At 38.2% G+C, this 16,949-nt stretch overlaps 1 non-coding gene across 1 annotated transcript; it reads right to left on the bottom strand.

Annotated features, from left to right (window-relative positions):
• Positions 1–7,726: 7,726 nt before the first annotated feature.
• LOC131515651 (U4 spliceosomal RNA) lies at positions 7,727–7,864 on the bottom strand. The gene has a single exon (XR_009263692.1). It is a non-coding gene; the product is annotated as a U4 spliceosomal RNA (small nuclear RNA).
• Positions 7,865–16,949: the final 9,085 nt, after the last annotated feature.

Here is a 16,949-nt window from a genome sequence, read left to right as displayed (position 1 = left end):
CACATTAGTCATGGGTAAATATTTATTATGGCCATTCTTGGAGACAAATCAGTATGTCATTCATTATATAAAAAAATTATACAATTATAGACCTAATAATAGGAACTTGTGCCCCAATCAGCTGTTGCAAGCAAAAAAAAACCCAAAAAAAACATGAAGTTGTATGTCTTCACCCAGCCCATCCTGATCCTCACTGGTACTTGAGAGTCAAAAATGAGAGGCAGACAGGTCAAAGGGAAAGGGGAAAGTCTTTCTAGTGTTTCTACCTATGACAAATGCTGTTGGTTGATTATGCTCTTCTTGCATTGGGTTTGGATGGCTGTGTGCTTCTGGTGAGTTTATGTCCATCCCTAGACCCAGGGTGGACAGGAGGAAATCTAGATTATTTTAGACCAGTCACTGTAATTGGACTCCTCTTACTATGTATGAGTTTATCAATGAGCAAATGGTACATTTCCAGCCATTGATACTTGTGGGGAAGTCTGCAGGAGAGGTTGCTTGGAAAGGACTGCACATTCACCAACATGTCCACAAAAAAGACATGGTTTCTTTTCTGGTCTTTGTGGTTATGTGAGGATATGGTGTTTGGAGATGCTGCCTCCTTCTTGTATCCCTGAAGGGACCAGCCTTGGAGAAAAGCTCACCTGATGAGGGGGCTGCAGGGGAGAAAGATGGAAAGGACCTAGAACCTGATGTCAAATGAGATAAAATAGTTTAAATACTTGGCTAGAGTCTATAGCTGCCTTTGTTCAAGGAATGTAGATTACCTCTAATGATTTTTAACCTATTTTAATGCGTTTAAAAATATTAACCCTCTCTAGGCTTATTAATCTCTTGTTTGATTTGATTTTACTTTATTATTGGCTTGTGAATATCTTATCAAAATACATATATATATATATATATATATATATATATATATAATCATGTGTACCCACATATAATTTTTTAATAATTTTTATTGCTACATGTTTTATGCCAGTGAAGTGAATTTTAATCTCTTTCATATATCTATTTCTATTTTATCACGTTTCTTTTTTATCTTTTTATATTTTTGCTTACTTTCCCCATGTACTATGTTGATCTCTTTTGCTTTCAGTATAATTTATCCTTTATTTTTTTATTGTGTGCTTATTTTTGGGAGAGACAGAGTGTGAGCACGGGAGGAGCAGAGAAAGAGGGAGAAACAGAATCTGAAGAAGGCTCCAGGCTCCTAGTTGCCAGCACAGAGCCCAACGTGGGGATCGAACTCAGGAACCACAAGATCATGACCTGAGCTGAACTTGGACGCTTAACCAATTGAGCCACCCAAGCACCCCTGTTTATCTTTTAAATATATATGTGTTTCTCTTTTCAAAAGAAGCGGGATGTAGTAGGAAAAAAAAAACACAAAAATTTGTGTCAAACTTTGGTTTAAATACTAGCCCTGCCATCTACTTTTTGTAGGGCTCTTGGCAAATTCCTCACCTACAGCAAAGGAATGGCAGGAGGCCCAGAACGTGTTAAACTGTAGAACCAATCCTAAAGTTGAGTATAAGGGTTAGAATGGCACACTGTATGGCCTGAAAAATTTTAATTGCACACCTATCAAAAATTGGGAGAGGAAGGGGGAGAGAAAATGGGAGGTTTCACATGTGATACATGTGAGTCAAAGGGTAATATACTCAAGTGGACAAAACAAGAATCCAAAGTATAAAAACATTAAAACGTACAAAGCTAAAAACTAAGAGTATAATATGTGGACCAAAACGGAGTAAAGAGGAGAGGCCAGATACTTAAAGGCAAAGGGAAGGGAGAGTGTGAAGAGACAAAGATGAAGCCGTTTGTGGAAGGCTCCGGGAACTGCACAAACACTGTGTGAGGAACAGGTGCACACGCTGAGGCAGAAGAGAGAAGCACATGTGTGTCATGTAGCCACACTGAGGCGTAAGTCTCTGGCCTGTGGTCAGCGTGGAGGCACTGAAGGGTATTTAAGCAAAGCGTATCATCTGTTTAGTACTGGCTGCAGAGGGAGCAAGACAAGAAGCAGGGAGATCAGTTATGAAGCTATAACAGTGACATAGACGAAAGTAGCATCAATCGAGGTAGTAGCAATGAAGCTAGAAAAACATGGTTGGATCTGGGGAAAGGAAGAGAATGGAGAGAATCTGCTGTCTGATTAAAGAGCAGGTGAGAATGAAGGCAAAGAGAAGGCCAGCTGTGCAGCTCGGCCAAATGGGGGGAATTGGTGCCATTCTTGACATAGGGGACACAGGAGCAGGAGCAGTACATGCAGGATGGTAAGTTTAGTTCTTAATATATATTACTTATTTGAGGTGCCTGGGTGAAATCCAAGAGTGATATTCTGGAATAAGGACAGAAGTGTAAAACTGAAAGAGGCAGTGCATGATCCAAGGCCAGACGGTTTGGTCAGCTCCTAACTCTGCACTTACCTGTAAAACAGGATTAATAATCATTCTACCTCCTAGTCTTACTGTGATGATTAAATGACTTCATGCAAATGAAATCCTTAAAGTGCATATAACAAGAACTCAGTACATATCATCTTCATCAACACCATGATTATCATTTGGGCAGCAATACAGACACAAACACACACAGTCACTGACATCAGGAAGAGATAAGACCTTGCAGGGGATGAGGAGGGCTAAGAGGCAGTGGCTTAGGACCCAACATTAGGGAGTGTCAACACTTCAAGGACTGGCAAGCAAAGAGAAACCAGCAAAGGAGACTGAGCAGGACATTCAGCCAGTAAAAAGAGAACCAAGTGATATTAAGAAAGTCAAGAGCAAAAATTGTTTTAAGGAGGAACTATGCAATGATGCTAGCTATTGCCTGGAACTCAACTAAAATAAGAATTCACTGTATTTAGCCAACCTGACAAGCATGGTTTCATTGGAGTGATGACACAAAAGCTAGAATGAGGATCTCAAATTCTCTTTTTGGAACAACTAGGAGAAGGCTTGCTTCTAGAAGTACAGAGTAGCAGACACAGCTGTGTAATAAAAGAGGAGAGGGTCCTAATTACAGGAAGGATGGGTGCCATGCATATTCTGCTGGCTCAGATGGTGCTTTGAGACATAATTCTCTACTCATGACATCCTCTATGAACAACATCTAAGCATGAGGACCCAGGAGCGAGAGAAATCCTTTTACCAAGCAGGGTTGCTAACATCTACATAATGCTACATACACCTTGAGAAGGACCACTGTCACCACAAAGCACCTTTTGAGATGTAACATTTGTAATATGCATTGGTACTGTTACATTTCTAGACAGCCATCCTGAGTACAGTTGAAGAAAGGTGAGTTGGGGTGAGTCAGAAACTAAGACTTAACTTAGGAGGCAGCCTTGACATGGACTATGAAAAACGGAGGAGGGATTCTGCTGAGGTGGCTCAGAGGAAGCTACCCTAACTGAAGGAAGCAGTGGGGCTATGAGAAAGAGAACCCAAAGAAGGCCCATCTGAATAGAACACAAAGATGGGCGGGGAGCTAGGGGTCTCAGGGGCCATGAAATTAAGAGTCCAGAATATGAAAATAGATGCAAGGTATATGGGAAGTGGTCAGGAGGAATAAGGGTTGGAGAGAGAAACTGTTAATTCAGTAAAGAGTGGATGTTAAACATATGCCATGTGTTTACAGTAACTTACAGTTTGGGGGGAGGGACATGTGAACACAGCACTAAAAATCATGAGCACGTACAAAACCTGACAGCAATGGATGCAGGTGAGACTCACAGCACTGGAAAAAAATCAGAGGATAGTTCTCCAAGAAGGTGAGCCGTTCCTAAAAAGAAGAGTCCTCCACATCATCCAGGAGGAAAAGGTACATTCATGCAGAGAGAACATGAGCAAAGGCATAGGTAGAGAATTAATAGTAACAACAGCAAGAACCAGCACTTGTTTCATGGTTACTGTCTGCCAGGTGCTTCATCTGTACCATGTCATTTTCTCAAAACAATCTGATAAGATGGGCTGTATTATTCTCATTGAACAGGTAGGAATCTAAAATTAAAAGGAGTTAAGTAATTTGCCCATGTTCTCACTCCTGGCAGGGCAGAACCTGGATTCAGTCCCAGCATCCCCAGTCTTATACCCCCAGCCACTGGCCAGGTCCCCATCAAGGACAAGGATTTTTCCAGAGGCCAGACCACAGTTTTGAGGAAAACCACTCCAGTCACAGGCTAACACCCAGCATTAAAACATCTTTTCTTTGTGGCCACCCTCTTCTTTGTTCTTGAAACTCTTACCTCTGCAGGGGAGTGTTTAGCAGAAAAATACCAATCAATTTCATCTCAACTCTAGTAAATAAAACAACTATCAAACCTCCTAAATGTCATTCCCCAGCAATTTCCTAGATACACAGAAGAAGGAATTACAGAAGATGGTGATGGGGCAGGAGATGCTTATTTAATTGACTAGTCCCTTTTTGCCCTCTGAAATCTTAAAGCAACACAGTGTACTTGTGTAGGGGCAAGTGTGACTGAGTAAGAGAGGAGGCAGTGATGGTGACAGCAAAAGGAAGGCAGAACCCCAAAGTTTGGAGAAAAGAGGAGGCCACTATAACAACAGATATCTTCACATCACTGGAAATGCAGCAGATTAAGAACGTGTTACGGAAATATATTAAAGAAACAAATAGTTGTCAATTTCATTTTCTGCACAAATACTTTAAAGACTTGGGCATAGAGCAGTGAGAAGAATTAAATTATAGCTAATATTCATGAGCACTTACTCCACATCTGGCATGGGGCTTTAAATGCATTATTTCACTCAATCCTCAAAACAACCCTTATGAGGTAGGTACTATTATTATTCCCCAACTTACAGATGAAAATTCTAAGGCATAGAAAAGTAAAATGACCTGCCCAAGGTCACAGATAGTGTCAGAGTCAGGTTCAGTCTCAGGCATTCAGGCTCCAGAACTTTTAATAGTGACACAAGACTCTAAATCCTCTTATCCTTTGTGAAATTATTTTAATAGGTCAGTGGCTTCAGGCTTCCGAAATGTTTCCTAGGCTGTGACTGGGTTCATATCAGGAATTCTTTCCCATAAACACCCCTTATCAGGGGGCACCATTCAACTCACTCTAAAGACAGAAGGGTCCAAGTCTTAAAAAGCGGGGATGAAAATCAAATGTGTGCTAAACAACAACAACAACAACAAACACTATTTTCATATGAATCTACTTAAATAATGCTAGCAGATTTTTAGCAACAAGCAACTTTTTTTTTTCTTTCCAGGATGAGAGCTCAGGTGCCTGAGATGGGGAGGTTAGGTGCTCATGGTTATTATTTTATTGTTAAATAAAATATCTTTGTTTTCTGCCTTCAATATAGAATAATGAGTGATAGATATATGAACTGCTACCTTTTTATTTGGACCACAGCTTAGGGAAGTCTGTACTTTTGAAATTAAAAATAATAACAATAATAAAAATAAACAAGCAGATGAAGCATTACCTTTGACGACCAAGTAAGGATCAGCAGTTAGGAAGACCCTTGTTTTTACTGTAGTAGATTTCCGATTGTCAGACTAAAATGTCTCTTCTTCTATGAGCACCTGACCTATTTGAAAGAAGTGTAAATTTTTTTTAACATACGAAATTTCTTGTCAAATTGGTTTCCATACAACACCCAGTGCTTATCCCAAAAGATGCCCTCTTCAATGCCCATCACCTACCCTCCCTTCCCTCCCACCCCCCATCAACCCTCAATTTGTTCTCAGTTTTTAAGAGTCTCTTATGCTTTGGCTCTCTCCCACTCTGACCTCTTTTTTTCCCTTCCCTTCCCCCATGGGTTCCTGTTAAGTTTCTCAGGATCCACATAAGAGTGAAAACATATGGTATCTGTCTTTCTCTGTATGGCTTATTTCACTTAGCATAACACTCTACAGTTCCATCCAAGTTGCTACAAAGGGCCGTATTTCATTCTTTCTCATTTCCACGTAGTACTCCATTGTGTATATAAACCACAATGAAATAAGTGTAAATTATCTAAGGGTTTCTTTTGTTAAATTCACAACCCCATCTTGACATCTACTCAAATGCGTAATAACTTTTTATCCTAAAACCTAAAGCAGAAATGAATACTAAATATTTCATGCATCCCTTCTGGGATTGTACCATCTGAATGAACATATCTTTTCTTTGATGTTTTGGAAATTAGTGTTATGTGAGCATTACCTATATGTGGAACACTGAATACTGACACAATAAAGAATTCTTCTACATTGTCATTTCTGCTACACACCTCACTTCCAATTTTTAGGACAAGCCAGGGTTTGATTCAACCCTGAAAGTCCCAATATAGATGATGTTTTATTGGTGCTAATAGTCCTTAGAAAGATTATATCAGAAAGTTCTCTTTCTCTCCCTCTCCCTCTCTTCTGTTTTCCTCATCCAGTTCCTCTCTCTCTCTCTCTCTCTCTCTCTCTCTCTCTCTCTCTCACACACACACACACACACACACACACACACACACACAACTTCCACACAAAAGCAGCTTCAATCTCAGCCTGACCTGGCCTGGCCTGGCCTGGCAACCAGATACTCCCAGGCAAGGTTATCTCTACTTAGCATGAGACCAGTCCATATTCAATGAAGTATATTGACCTTCCTTTGGTCCATCTCACTCATGCCCTTAGGAAAAGCTGTGGTGCTGAGGAAAAGTCACATATCTAGAAGCTACTATTCAACAAAGATCCCTAGTTAGTTGAGTAAAGCTGGCTAGTATGCTTTTACAATGCTTACTTTCTCATCTTATAGATAAACTACAAAACAAACTATTACAAAATAATACAACTGTAAAACCATAATCAGTATATAAATTGAAGTGATCAAATTAAACAAAAATCTTATACCAAACATGAGTCACTATGTTCATATGAAGCTACTTAAATAATGCTAGCAGATTTTCAGGAACAAACAACACTCTTCTCCAAATAAAAGCTTGTAATTATCTGGGCAAAGTGCCAAGCGATAAAAAAATGATTTTTTTTCTTTTCAACTTAACATCTTTGCCACGAAGAAACATACATTTTTCAGAAATGTTCTTCTTTAACCCTATTTAAGATTATGCCTCATGTAACTCTTAAAAATAATATGAAGTGGATCAGAATACTATTAACCAAAGGGTACTAAATTGGAGATAATGTAAATGATTATTGTATACATTATTACCAAGGATTTTTTTTTCTAGTCAGCCTTCTAAGGCAGAGCTCTGTACAGCAGAAATATTAGCCACCAACGCAAGCCACATATGTAACTTAAGTTTCTTGTAGCCACATTTAACAATCTTTTTATTTTTTAGAGGAACAGAGCACACAAGTACACACACAGGAAGTAAGGGGGGGGGGGAGAGAGCAAGAGTGAGAGAGCAAGAGGGCGAGAGAGCGAGACAGAGAATCTCAAGCAGTCTCCACGCTTAGCACAGAGCCAACATGGGGCTTGATCCCAGTGCACTGGGTTCACAAACTAAGCGGAAATCAAGAGTCTGATGCTCAACTGACTGAGCCACCCAGGTGCCCCTCTAGTAGGCACATTTAAAAACTAAAAATAAACAGGTGAAATTAATTTTAATATATTTCATTTAACCCATTATATTAAAAATTATCATTCCCATGTATTTTCAATATAAACTTGTCATTGAGGAACTATTTTATATTTTTCACACTTTGTCTTAAAAATCCAGCGTGTTTTACACATACAGTGCATCTCCATCCAAACAAGCCATATTTCAAATGCTCAACAGTCACATTTGGCTGGTGACAACGATGGTTCTTGGGAAAGTTCAATTTCAATTAGCAATAATCGCGCCTCAGATAGACCTCATTGGCTACAATACTGCCACTGCACAAAGCTTGGGGAAAGTTCAGTTTCGTCGGTAAACTGTGCTCCTATATTATGTGATAGGAAAAAAATCATGGGGGCGGGGAACAAAACAAAACAGGACTCCTGTCCTCAATGAGAACAAAATGCAGGAATTTTTTCAAGCTAAGGAACTTCCTGAGGGGGTACAAGGATACTAAACAAAATGTGCCTTTCTGAAATTTAGAGACTCTCTTCTTCCCATCTGTCAGAAAATGGACAAAATATGCCAATTTAATTAAAACAAAGTACTCTACTACCATCAGCCAGAAAACTGTTTTAATAAATATACAAACTTATGATGTCTACAAATAAATAAACCGCCCTCCCTTAGATGTGGCACCCTTGAGCTGTGCACAACCTGCACAATTGTACCAGGAGCCCTGCTGGTTCTCTTGGCCTAATTTTAGTCATGGCACCTTCTCGTCTCCACAGTCCTATCCCAGTCTACACTCCAACCAACATCAAAAGACCAGGACTCTCTAACACTGCTTTAGAAAGTCCACTGCCCTCTTACTCTGATTATAGTATCAGTTGTGAAGAAGGGTACTTGTCCCCCTTTGTATCTTCCCCATCCCACCCCCACCACGCTATCTTCTTCCTTCAGGGAAGGCCAGTGGATGACCTATGCTTCTAACGAACCATCTTGAGCTCCCATAGCCTCTTCTAGATTCTAAAAGCTAGGCAAAACCAGAACATTTCCCCTCAACACAACCTGCTTTCAGAGAAAGTTCAGGTGGCGATCTTTAATTCTGCATCATACGTTTAGTACAATACTTTATTTTCTCAGGAGTTTTCACATTAGAAGCAATATTTTAACTATGGATTTGAAAGTCTGCATTCTCGGTTAAATTAGTTTCAAGCATCATCAAGCAAGTAGGTGGAGGGTCATCTTCCTGAGGCTGCTGAAACGTTGCCTTTGGTTGTAGCTCATCAGACAGGCTGTCCCATTGCTCTTTCTTCCTTCACAAATCTCCATACCTTTGTCACATAACACTGGAATCTGCTGAAGTTGATTCTCAGAGTGTGTTTTTTTCCCTGCCCACTCAATTTTTGGCTCTAATTATTGAGTTCACCACATATTAGAAGTGTTTACATTCAGTTTATATTTATTTCCAGAAATAAACCTATGATATGGCCCAAGACTGAATGTTAGCATTATAAATTTCACTCATCATCTAGTAAGCTTCATGGTGGCTCCATGGACTGGTTATAGCCTTGCTTTTAAGTGAGTCGTCTTCATTCAAAGCTGAGGGAATAGCATGGCATTTTGAGTTTCCAAGTCAATACTTTGTTGTATTTTTTTTTAAATATAAAGATAAGAAGAAATGACTCATCCATTAGGCACAGAAGCCACAATGCCCAGGGCCCACAAAACTTTTAGAGGCCAATGAAAATGTTTTTATTTCTTATAAATTCAAAAGGGAAAAATAAATAGAATCCAAACTGGATTATATTTGTATTTATACCAATACCATTATAAGGTATAATTTTAAGTTTTTATGGAGGAAGGGGCTCATGAAAGCAAAACTAGGTCCCATGAAAGTATTGACAGAGCCCTACTCTGGCTGATCCCACACGACAACTCCTGCCAACAATGTCATAGATACTCTGTTCTTCCTAAGCAAAGAGTAAATTTCCTTCAAAATGTATTTCCAACAATTGTTTAAAAAAAAAGAAAAGAAAAGAAAACCTTCTCTGGCAAAATGATAAACTGGAGTTTTCCAAATAATCTAAAGAGTTTAGGAGTCTGGACTTTCTAACCTGTTTTGAAATCTGCAAAGAACATTCCCTTCCAGTTAATACAGTTCAAGGTCAAAGGAGATTGTGAACGTGCTAATTAAAATGTTAGATAATGCTTGAGCAGAGGAAGGCTAATTTTTATTCACACATTTGGAGAGTGATTCATGAATGAGTGGGATAACATGTCAGAATGCATCCCAGACCTTAATCACTTATCAAAAGTTAAGCATTTACTTACATCAAACCAAGTTCACTAAATGTAACTCCATAATAAAAGTGAAATTAAACTTAAAATCAGTAAGTCAGTTAATGATTAGCGTCATGGTCTCTATAAGCCTAAGATCGCTTTTGATATGGAATATGTGAGTAGCTGACAAAGAAATGTGTGTGCCAAGGGGCCAGCAAGTGTATGAGGCGAGAACTAGCAAAGAAAGCAAATCCCTTAAGTTAAAGGTAAAACAAATTTGAGCAGCAGGCCTTGGATCCCAGCCAGCACTCCTTACCTTGGCCAGGCTTGAGCAGTCCAGATGCAGAGACTGAAAGGTGCCGGTGCAAAAGAAGCTGCCAGAAAGTGAGCTGAGGTAGGACCCAGGAGCTTGAAGGCAGCTGGAGGTCAGGTAGGGGCATCAGTAAACATGAGGTAGGTGGGGAGTGCTGTCAAAGAGTTACAGGTGATGCTTCATGAAAGATGAAAGCCTTGGCTGTCTTGTAGCAGCCACACCTGGGGTAGTGTTTTGGAACAAAAGCATGAGTAGGTGCTGGCTTGAAGGACTGAGCTGTGGAGCAGCTGGGCTACACGAGCAGCACCTCCAGAAGCCAGCCTCCCACACGCCAGTCACCACCATTAGTGGCTGTATCTCCTAGAGCCCTGAGGCCAACCAGAGATGCCCCAAATCCGTGCACAGTTGGTGCCCACCAGATGATAAATGGTTTTTCCTTAGGCTGAAAAAAAAACATCAGACAGGGGTGCTGGGGTGGCTAAATTGGTTTAGCATCCAACTCTCAATTTCGTTTCAGGCCACGATCTCGTGGTTTTGTGGGTTCGAGCCTTGCATCAGGCGCTGTGCTGACGGTGCAGAGCCTGCTTGGGATTCTCTCTCTCTCCTTCTCTCTCTCTCTCTCTCTCTCTCTCTGTCCCCCCCACCCCCACTCACACTAGGTCTCTAAGTAAATAAATAAACTTAAAAAAAAACTCAGACATAAAAAGTTGAGGCTTATGCAAAATCACATAGTTTCCTAAGGCTATAGATTCTGAACTGTGACACAGATGATATTTCATATGTGTTGTCATTTGAAGAGATAATTAAAGATTATGCAACCAAAACATGTAGGAGAAAAGTACTTGTTAGGCAATTAATAAAATATTATGTTATTTTCCTGGATTTTGTGTTTAGGGTATTTTTAGCTTTTTAACATTTGTAATGTGTCGTGTCTTTTCTCATTCTAAAGAAACATTTGTACTGAAATTTGTATTTGTGACTTGTTTTTTTCTTAAAGAGCACCCCTCCCCACTGTATAAGCTAATGGACCCACAAATCTGCATCTGCTCCTGACTGTCAGACCACTAGATGTGAGATCCAATTCCTTCATCACTCCAATGAAGAGAAGCTTCTCTCTGGTTAGTTAGAAAAAGAATTCAGATGAAAGATGGTATGAATGTTTGAGATAAAAAGTGAAATGCCTTTGTATCATTCAACTTTGAACATAAAGTTCAGTTGTTTAGGCTACGTTGATTACAGTGTTCAGCTCTACTTATTCAAAGTAGATGAGAGGCAGAAATATAGGGGCGGGTATGTTTAAAACACACCCCCAGCCTGTCTGACCATACTTTTTCATCATCATCACCAACTCATGGTATATTCTTCATTAGGATAAACTCTGTTAGTCCCTTCTCTCCAGCTTCCTTTGTCGCTTAGAGATATATGGGAAGCTGACAAGTGAGAGTAATCCCTAGAAGGTTTTCTTTCTAGCTGTAAATGGTGACGAAGCCTGGTTTGCCATGGTTAGATCAGGTCATTGTAGCTGCTGTCTAGATAGTCAATAGATAGAGACAGAGTCATGGGAGTGATCCCCTTTCTTCTGCTTCTCTTTATGGTCTGAAGTGTTTTGAGCTAAAACTGGTACTATGTTTTGTTAAAGTAATTAAACAAGGAGGCCATTAGACCGAAGTGCCCCTAATGCTTTGGTACCCTATGTAAGCAAATGAAACCCTATGCTGAAGTCTATGCCCTTGAATCTGAGAAAAATAACACTTAAGAACAACCAGTCACAAACAGCCAACTAGGCTTTCCCAAATAGGACAAGTGTAAGCTAAGCCAATCAAATAATTTTCTTGTGTTGCTTCTGCACCTTCTTTATAAAAACTTTTCCCCTTGTCCCTGTCAATGGGGCACTCCCAACCACTTTCAGTTTGGTGTTACTTGATTTCAATCGATGTTCATTCAAACTCTTGAAAAAAAAAATTTAATGTGCCTCAGTTTACCTTTCAACAGTTTCTAAAGGTCCTCACTGTAGATTAAAGATTAAGAAGTGGAGGGGCGCCTGGGTGGCTCCATCAGTTAAGCGTTTGACTTCGGCACAGGTCATGATCTCGCAGTCTGTGAGTTTGAGCCCCGCATCAGGCTCTGTACTGACAGCTCAGAGCCTGAAGCCTGTTTCAGATTCTGTGTCTCCCTCCCTCTCTGACCCTCCCCCACTAGCACTCTGTTTATCTCTCTCTCAAAAATAAATAAACATTAAAAATACATATATAGTGTATTTCTTACTCATCAGTGTGGGGGGTATGGAGCAGGGGTATAGCAGGTAAATGTAAGTGTTACTTTTTGTGCTTTATGGCTATTGAAACATCCTTATTAATTTTGCTAGGTATTAGCAGCAGGATTTTTCCCCATATAATTTTTTCCTGATATTTAACTTGAAAGTAGTCATGAGACAAGTAGCCATAAAGCTGGCTCATTAGAGCCACTTAATCCCATCAACATGATTATGTTCATTGAAAAATAGTTGAGGATTATTATGTTAGGATTTTTTTTAAATAATCGAACTTGTGTGAAATATGGCTGCAATGTAAGTGAACTCATCATCTGTTCTTTTGATTTATTCTCTACATCATGCTCTTCTTTGCCATGTACGTTTTCTTATCACTTTTCAGACTTCTTAACACTCTTTTTCTTTAAAAAAAACATCTAATTTCCTTTATATTCATTCCTCCATTTGCTTGTCCTACCCATCATGAATAAATTGTGTATGTATGAAGATGTCAGTGTATATAGATGAACAATGTGAATCAGAATACATTAAACTGACACTGTCAGTCTTCTCTCAACACCAACCTCACAAGCATAAATTTCCTTTTTTTTTCTTTTCTTAAGAAGAAAATCTTCCTACAAAAAGATGTCTTCAACTATTTAGGACCAGTTTTCTGGAGTTATATTTCAAATAAGCGTGAAAACTTGCAATTTAGTAAATTAAAAATAGTTTTATGCCTAGAAATTTCAAGGGGGAAGTACTGTCATGTAATACCTGGGTGGATGGGTTCACTCCAGAGGTACCATGAGGGTTGATAGAGATAATGTAGATAGTTTTCTGCAAAGGAGTATTTATTAAGTTAATCTTATTTAACACTGGTTTTCTTTTTTTTTAATTTTTATTTAAATTCCAGTTAGTTAACATAGAGTGCAATGTTAGTTTCACATGCATAATTTAGTGATTCAACACTTACATGTACAATACCCGGTGCTCATCACGACAAGTGCCCTACTGAATCCCCATTCCTATTTCACCCATCCCCTCACCCACCTCCCCTCTGGTAACCATCAGTTTATTCTCTATAGTTAGAAGTCAGCTTCTTGATTCGCCTCTCTTTTTTCCCCCTATGATTGTTTTGTTTATTAAATTCCATATACGAGTGAAAGGCACCCCAATGTTTATAAAAGCATTATCTACAATAGCCAAATTATGGAAAGAGCCCAAATGTCCACCAACTGATGAATGGATAAAGAACATGTGGTATACATGTAGAATAGAATATTAGAAAAAGAATGAAATCCTGCCATTTGCAACATGGATAGACCTAGAAAGTTTTATGCTAAGTGAAATAAGTCAGAGAAAGCACTGATTTTCATTATACCATTAGAGGGAGTTGTCCTGGATGAAATGGCGCTTAGATATAATGAAATGTTACCTAAGAATTGAGAGATTCTTGGGGCACCTGGGTGGCACAACCGGTTAAGCGTCTAACTCCAGCTTAGGTTATGGTCTCATGGTTTGTGGGTTCAAGCCCCATGTCAGGCTCTGTGTTGACAGCTTGGAGGCTGGAGCCTGCTTCAGATTCTGTGTCTCCCTCTCTCTCTGCCCCTCCCCTGTTCGCGCTCTGTCTCTCTCTGCCTTTCAAAAATGAATAAATGTTGAAAATTCTAAATAAATAAATAAATAAACATTAAAAAAAGAAAAGAATTGAGAGATTCTTTGTATGAAAGATTGTAAAAAAACTTTCTATGTAAATATTAACAATATTTAAAATATGAACATAATTTAAATAAATAATGCTTAAAATTTCTAATAGCTAATATTTATCAATGATCAGTGAATTAATATTTTGTTTCTGTATATTTAACTAACAAGCAGTGTCTACTAAGGTATAAGAATAAGAAATAAGAATGAGAAAGATAAGATTATGGTATTTTCTAAGCCTTATGAAGCACAAAATATTGTTAACAGTAGCTTTTCATGTTTAGCTTTTTTCATGTTCATATACCTAGAGGGAAGGAAGGCAGCTACCTGCCACAGCTAACAAGACAAGGTAAAGGACAAGAAGGTTATTTTCATTGATATGAATTTATTATTCAATGGATGAATTTCTCAAATTGGAAATTAGGTGAATTAGTAAAGCAAGAAACTTCTTATAAATATTACCAAAGGATTCATAAAATTTCAATTGTATAGAATTTTTACAAATACACCCATTTGCCTTTACTTTAAATTGCAACATTTACAGGAGATGCTCAATAAAGGTTTTAATCGACCTCGGGAGAAAAACAGTAACTGCCAAGGTCACAGGGTTCTTACCTTGTCTAGTTTGTAACGACATGAACAAAGGTTTTAGATTAAGGTTTACAGTATACTTTCAGGGTTCTTTCCACACATCGTATTCTTTTACAGATAACTCCTTTTCCCACTCTCTGAAGTTCCTATCTTCTTCAGAGAATTCAAGAGCCAGGAGTTGAATAAAGGAAAAGGTATAGGGAGATAGAAAGGTGGAGCTGAAGAGATTTGGGTTAAAACTTTAATAGCCTAGGAATTGTCGATCACAGGCGAGCCTTCTGACTTAGCAAAAAATTTTTTTGTTAAACGTTAAAAAAAAAATAATATTTAGCCTTATCAATTATACTCCCAATCTTAGACACAAGGCCATTAGCCTTAGAAACATACTTATTAGCATGACTGTTGACTAAAACTTAGGGAGTCATATACCTATAGATTATATTTGGAGAAGAGATATTTAAATACATAAATGATTTGGGAGGTAACAGATTTTGCTATACATAATTCATTGAAAAATGTTTACCTATGTCTAAAACTTAAATCATCATTTCCAAAAATGCATATATGTGCCCAAACCTATTATTCTGAATATGTAATCCATATTTTCCTTATTGACCTTGTGGAAATGCTTAAAAAGCAATTGTCATAAAAGTTCATTTTTACCTATTAAACACTATTTTTGTGTATCCCCCAAAATCTTTATTAAGCATTGGTTTTTCATGATCTAAATAACAGAATGAAAACTGAAATAAATTAGTCATCTTGGCTTTTTCAAATAGCCACATTTGTTGTTTTTAAAACAACACGAGGTGCCTGACTGTGAATATGTTTCTCTGTATGAGATTATTCAATGAGTTCAGCCAGTCATATATAACTGTTTTGCCTGAAAATGGCTCTTTTGCAAGATTTTTGCATATATTTTGACATCGAAATTTCAGCATAACAGAATCACAATCAAATTTAACATTTATATTAGCTGATTTTTAATGTTTGAAGTAACTGGATGAAAAATAAAAGAGAACAGAAGCAAAGTAGGAAAATTAAGCATAAGGTAAGAATTACTAAAGAAGAAAGAACAGAGATTTGGATAATTGTCTTCAAACCATATGATTAGATATTGGACTGCATTTTTGAAATTTTTACTGTTAATATAACTGGCAGAACCATACATAAAAGCCTCCCATCTTCTGACTTTTCCACTTATCACTCTTGCTTTTCTTTCTATTTTTACCATGATTAAATCTATCCTTAATAATATAGATTAGTTTTGCCTGTGTTTTTAAATTCCGTGTAAATGTAGTCATACTGTATGAAGTGTTGCTTTTGCCTAACCTTAAGTCATTAGATTCATCCACGTTACTCTGTGTACTTGTGATCTGTTCCCTCTAGTATTGTGAAGTATTTCGTTGTATGACTATATCACAATTGATTTAACCATCCCATTGTTAATGGGCATTTTGACTATTTTCAGCTTAAGACATTTAAAATAAACATTTCTGTGAACACTCAGGAGCACTCATCCTGGTACATATAAGCGTGTATCTCTAGGTATATCCCATCTTGGGGGAAGTTTGTGGGTCATGGGATAATATGTATTCTATTCAACTGTAATAAATAATGCCTCCCCGTGTTCCACAGTGGTATATCAATCTACACTCCCACCAGCAGGGTTTTTTTCTGGGCTCCAAATCCTCACCAACACTTGAAACTCTCAGACATCATCCCCTACTAGCTACGGTACTTTCCCTTCCTACATTGTCCCTTACTGAGCTAACTCTTATTCATCCTTTCAGATAGTCCAAGAATCATCTCAGGAAGTCTTATTGAATTCCATTCATAAATAATCAGAGTTGGTGTTCCCCATGCACTTTATTGCAGAGACAATGTATTTAACAACTTAAGTATTGCAGGGGTTCTAGCCAATACAAGTAGATACACAGACCAATAAGAACAGATACCAGCTGTAAACAACCAGTATCAGGGAATACTGAGTAAATATCAGCAATGTTCAAAGAATGCACCACAATAAGGCATGATAACATATGCATACTATCACAGTACACTGTTCTGTAATTTCCTATTTACATATCCCCTCTGGTAATCTGTGAGGCCACTATGGACAGGGAGTAGTAATATTCACCTGAAATCTTATGGCGCATCAATTCTTGTTGCAAAGAAGGCCCCAATAAATTTTTTTAAATTAAGTTAAAGAAAAGCTGTGTTCACGGAACTGCCTCAACAATTCATTAAATAAATCACGTCCTATTCCTTCACAGCTTTAACCACTGGAAAT

This window comes from Neofelis nebulosa, chromosome 6 (genome assembly GCF_028018385.1).
Source record: "Neofelis nebulosa isolate mNeoNeb1 chromosome 6, mNeoNeb1.pri, whole genome shotgun sequence".
Lineage (NCBI taxonomy): Eukaryota > Metazoa > Chordata > Mammalia > Carnivora > Felidae > Neofelis > Neofelis nebulosa.
This window is presented reverse-complemented; position numbering and strand designations above follow the sequence as displayed.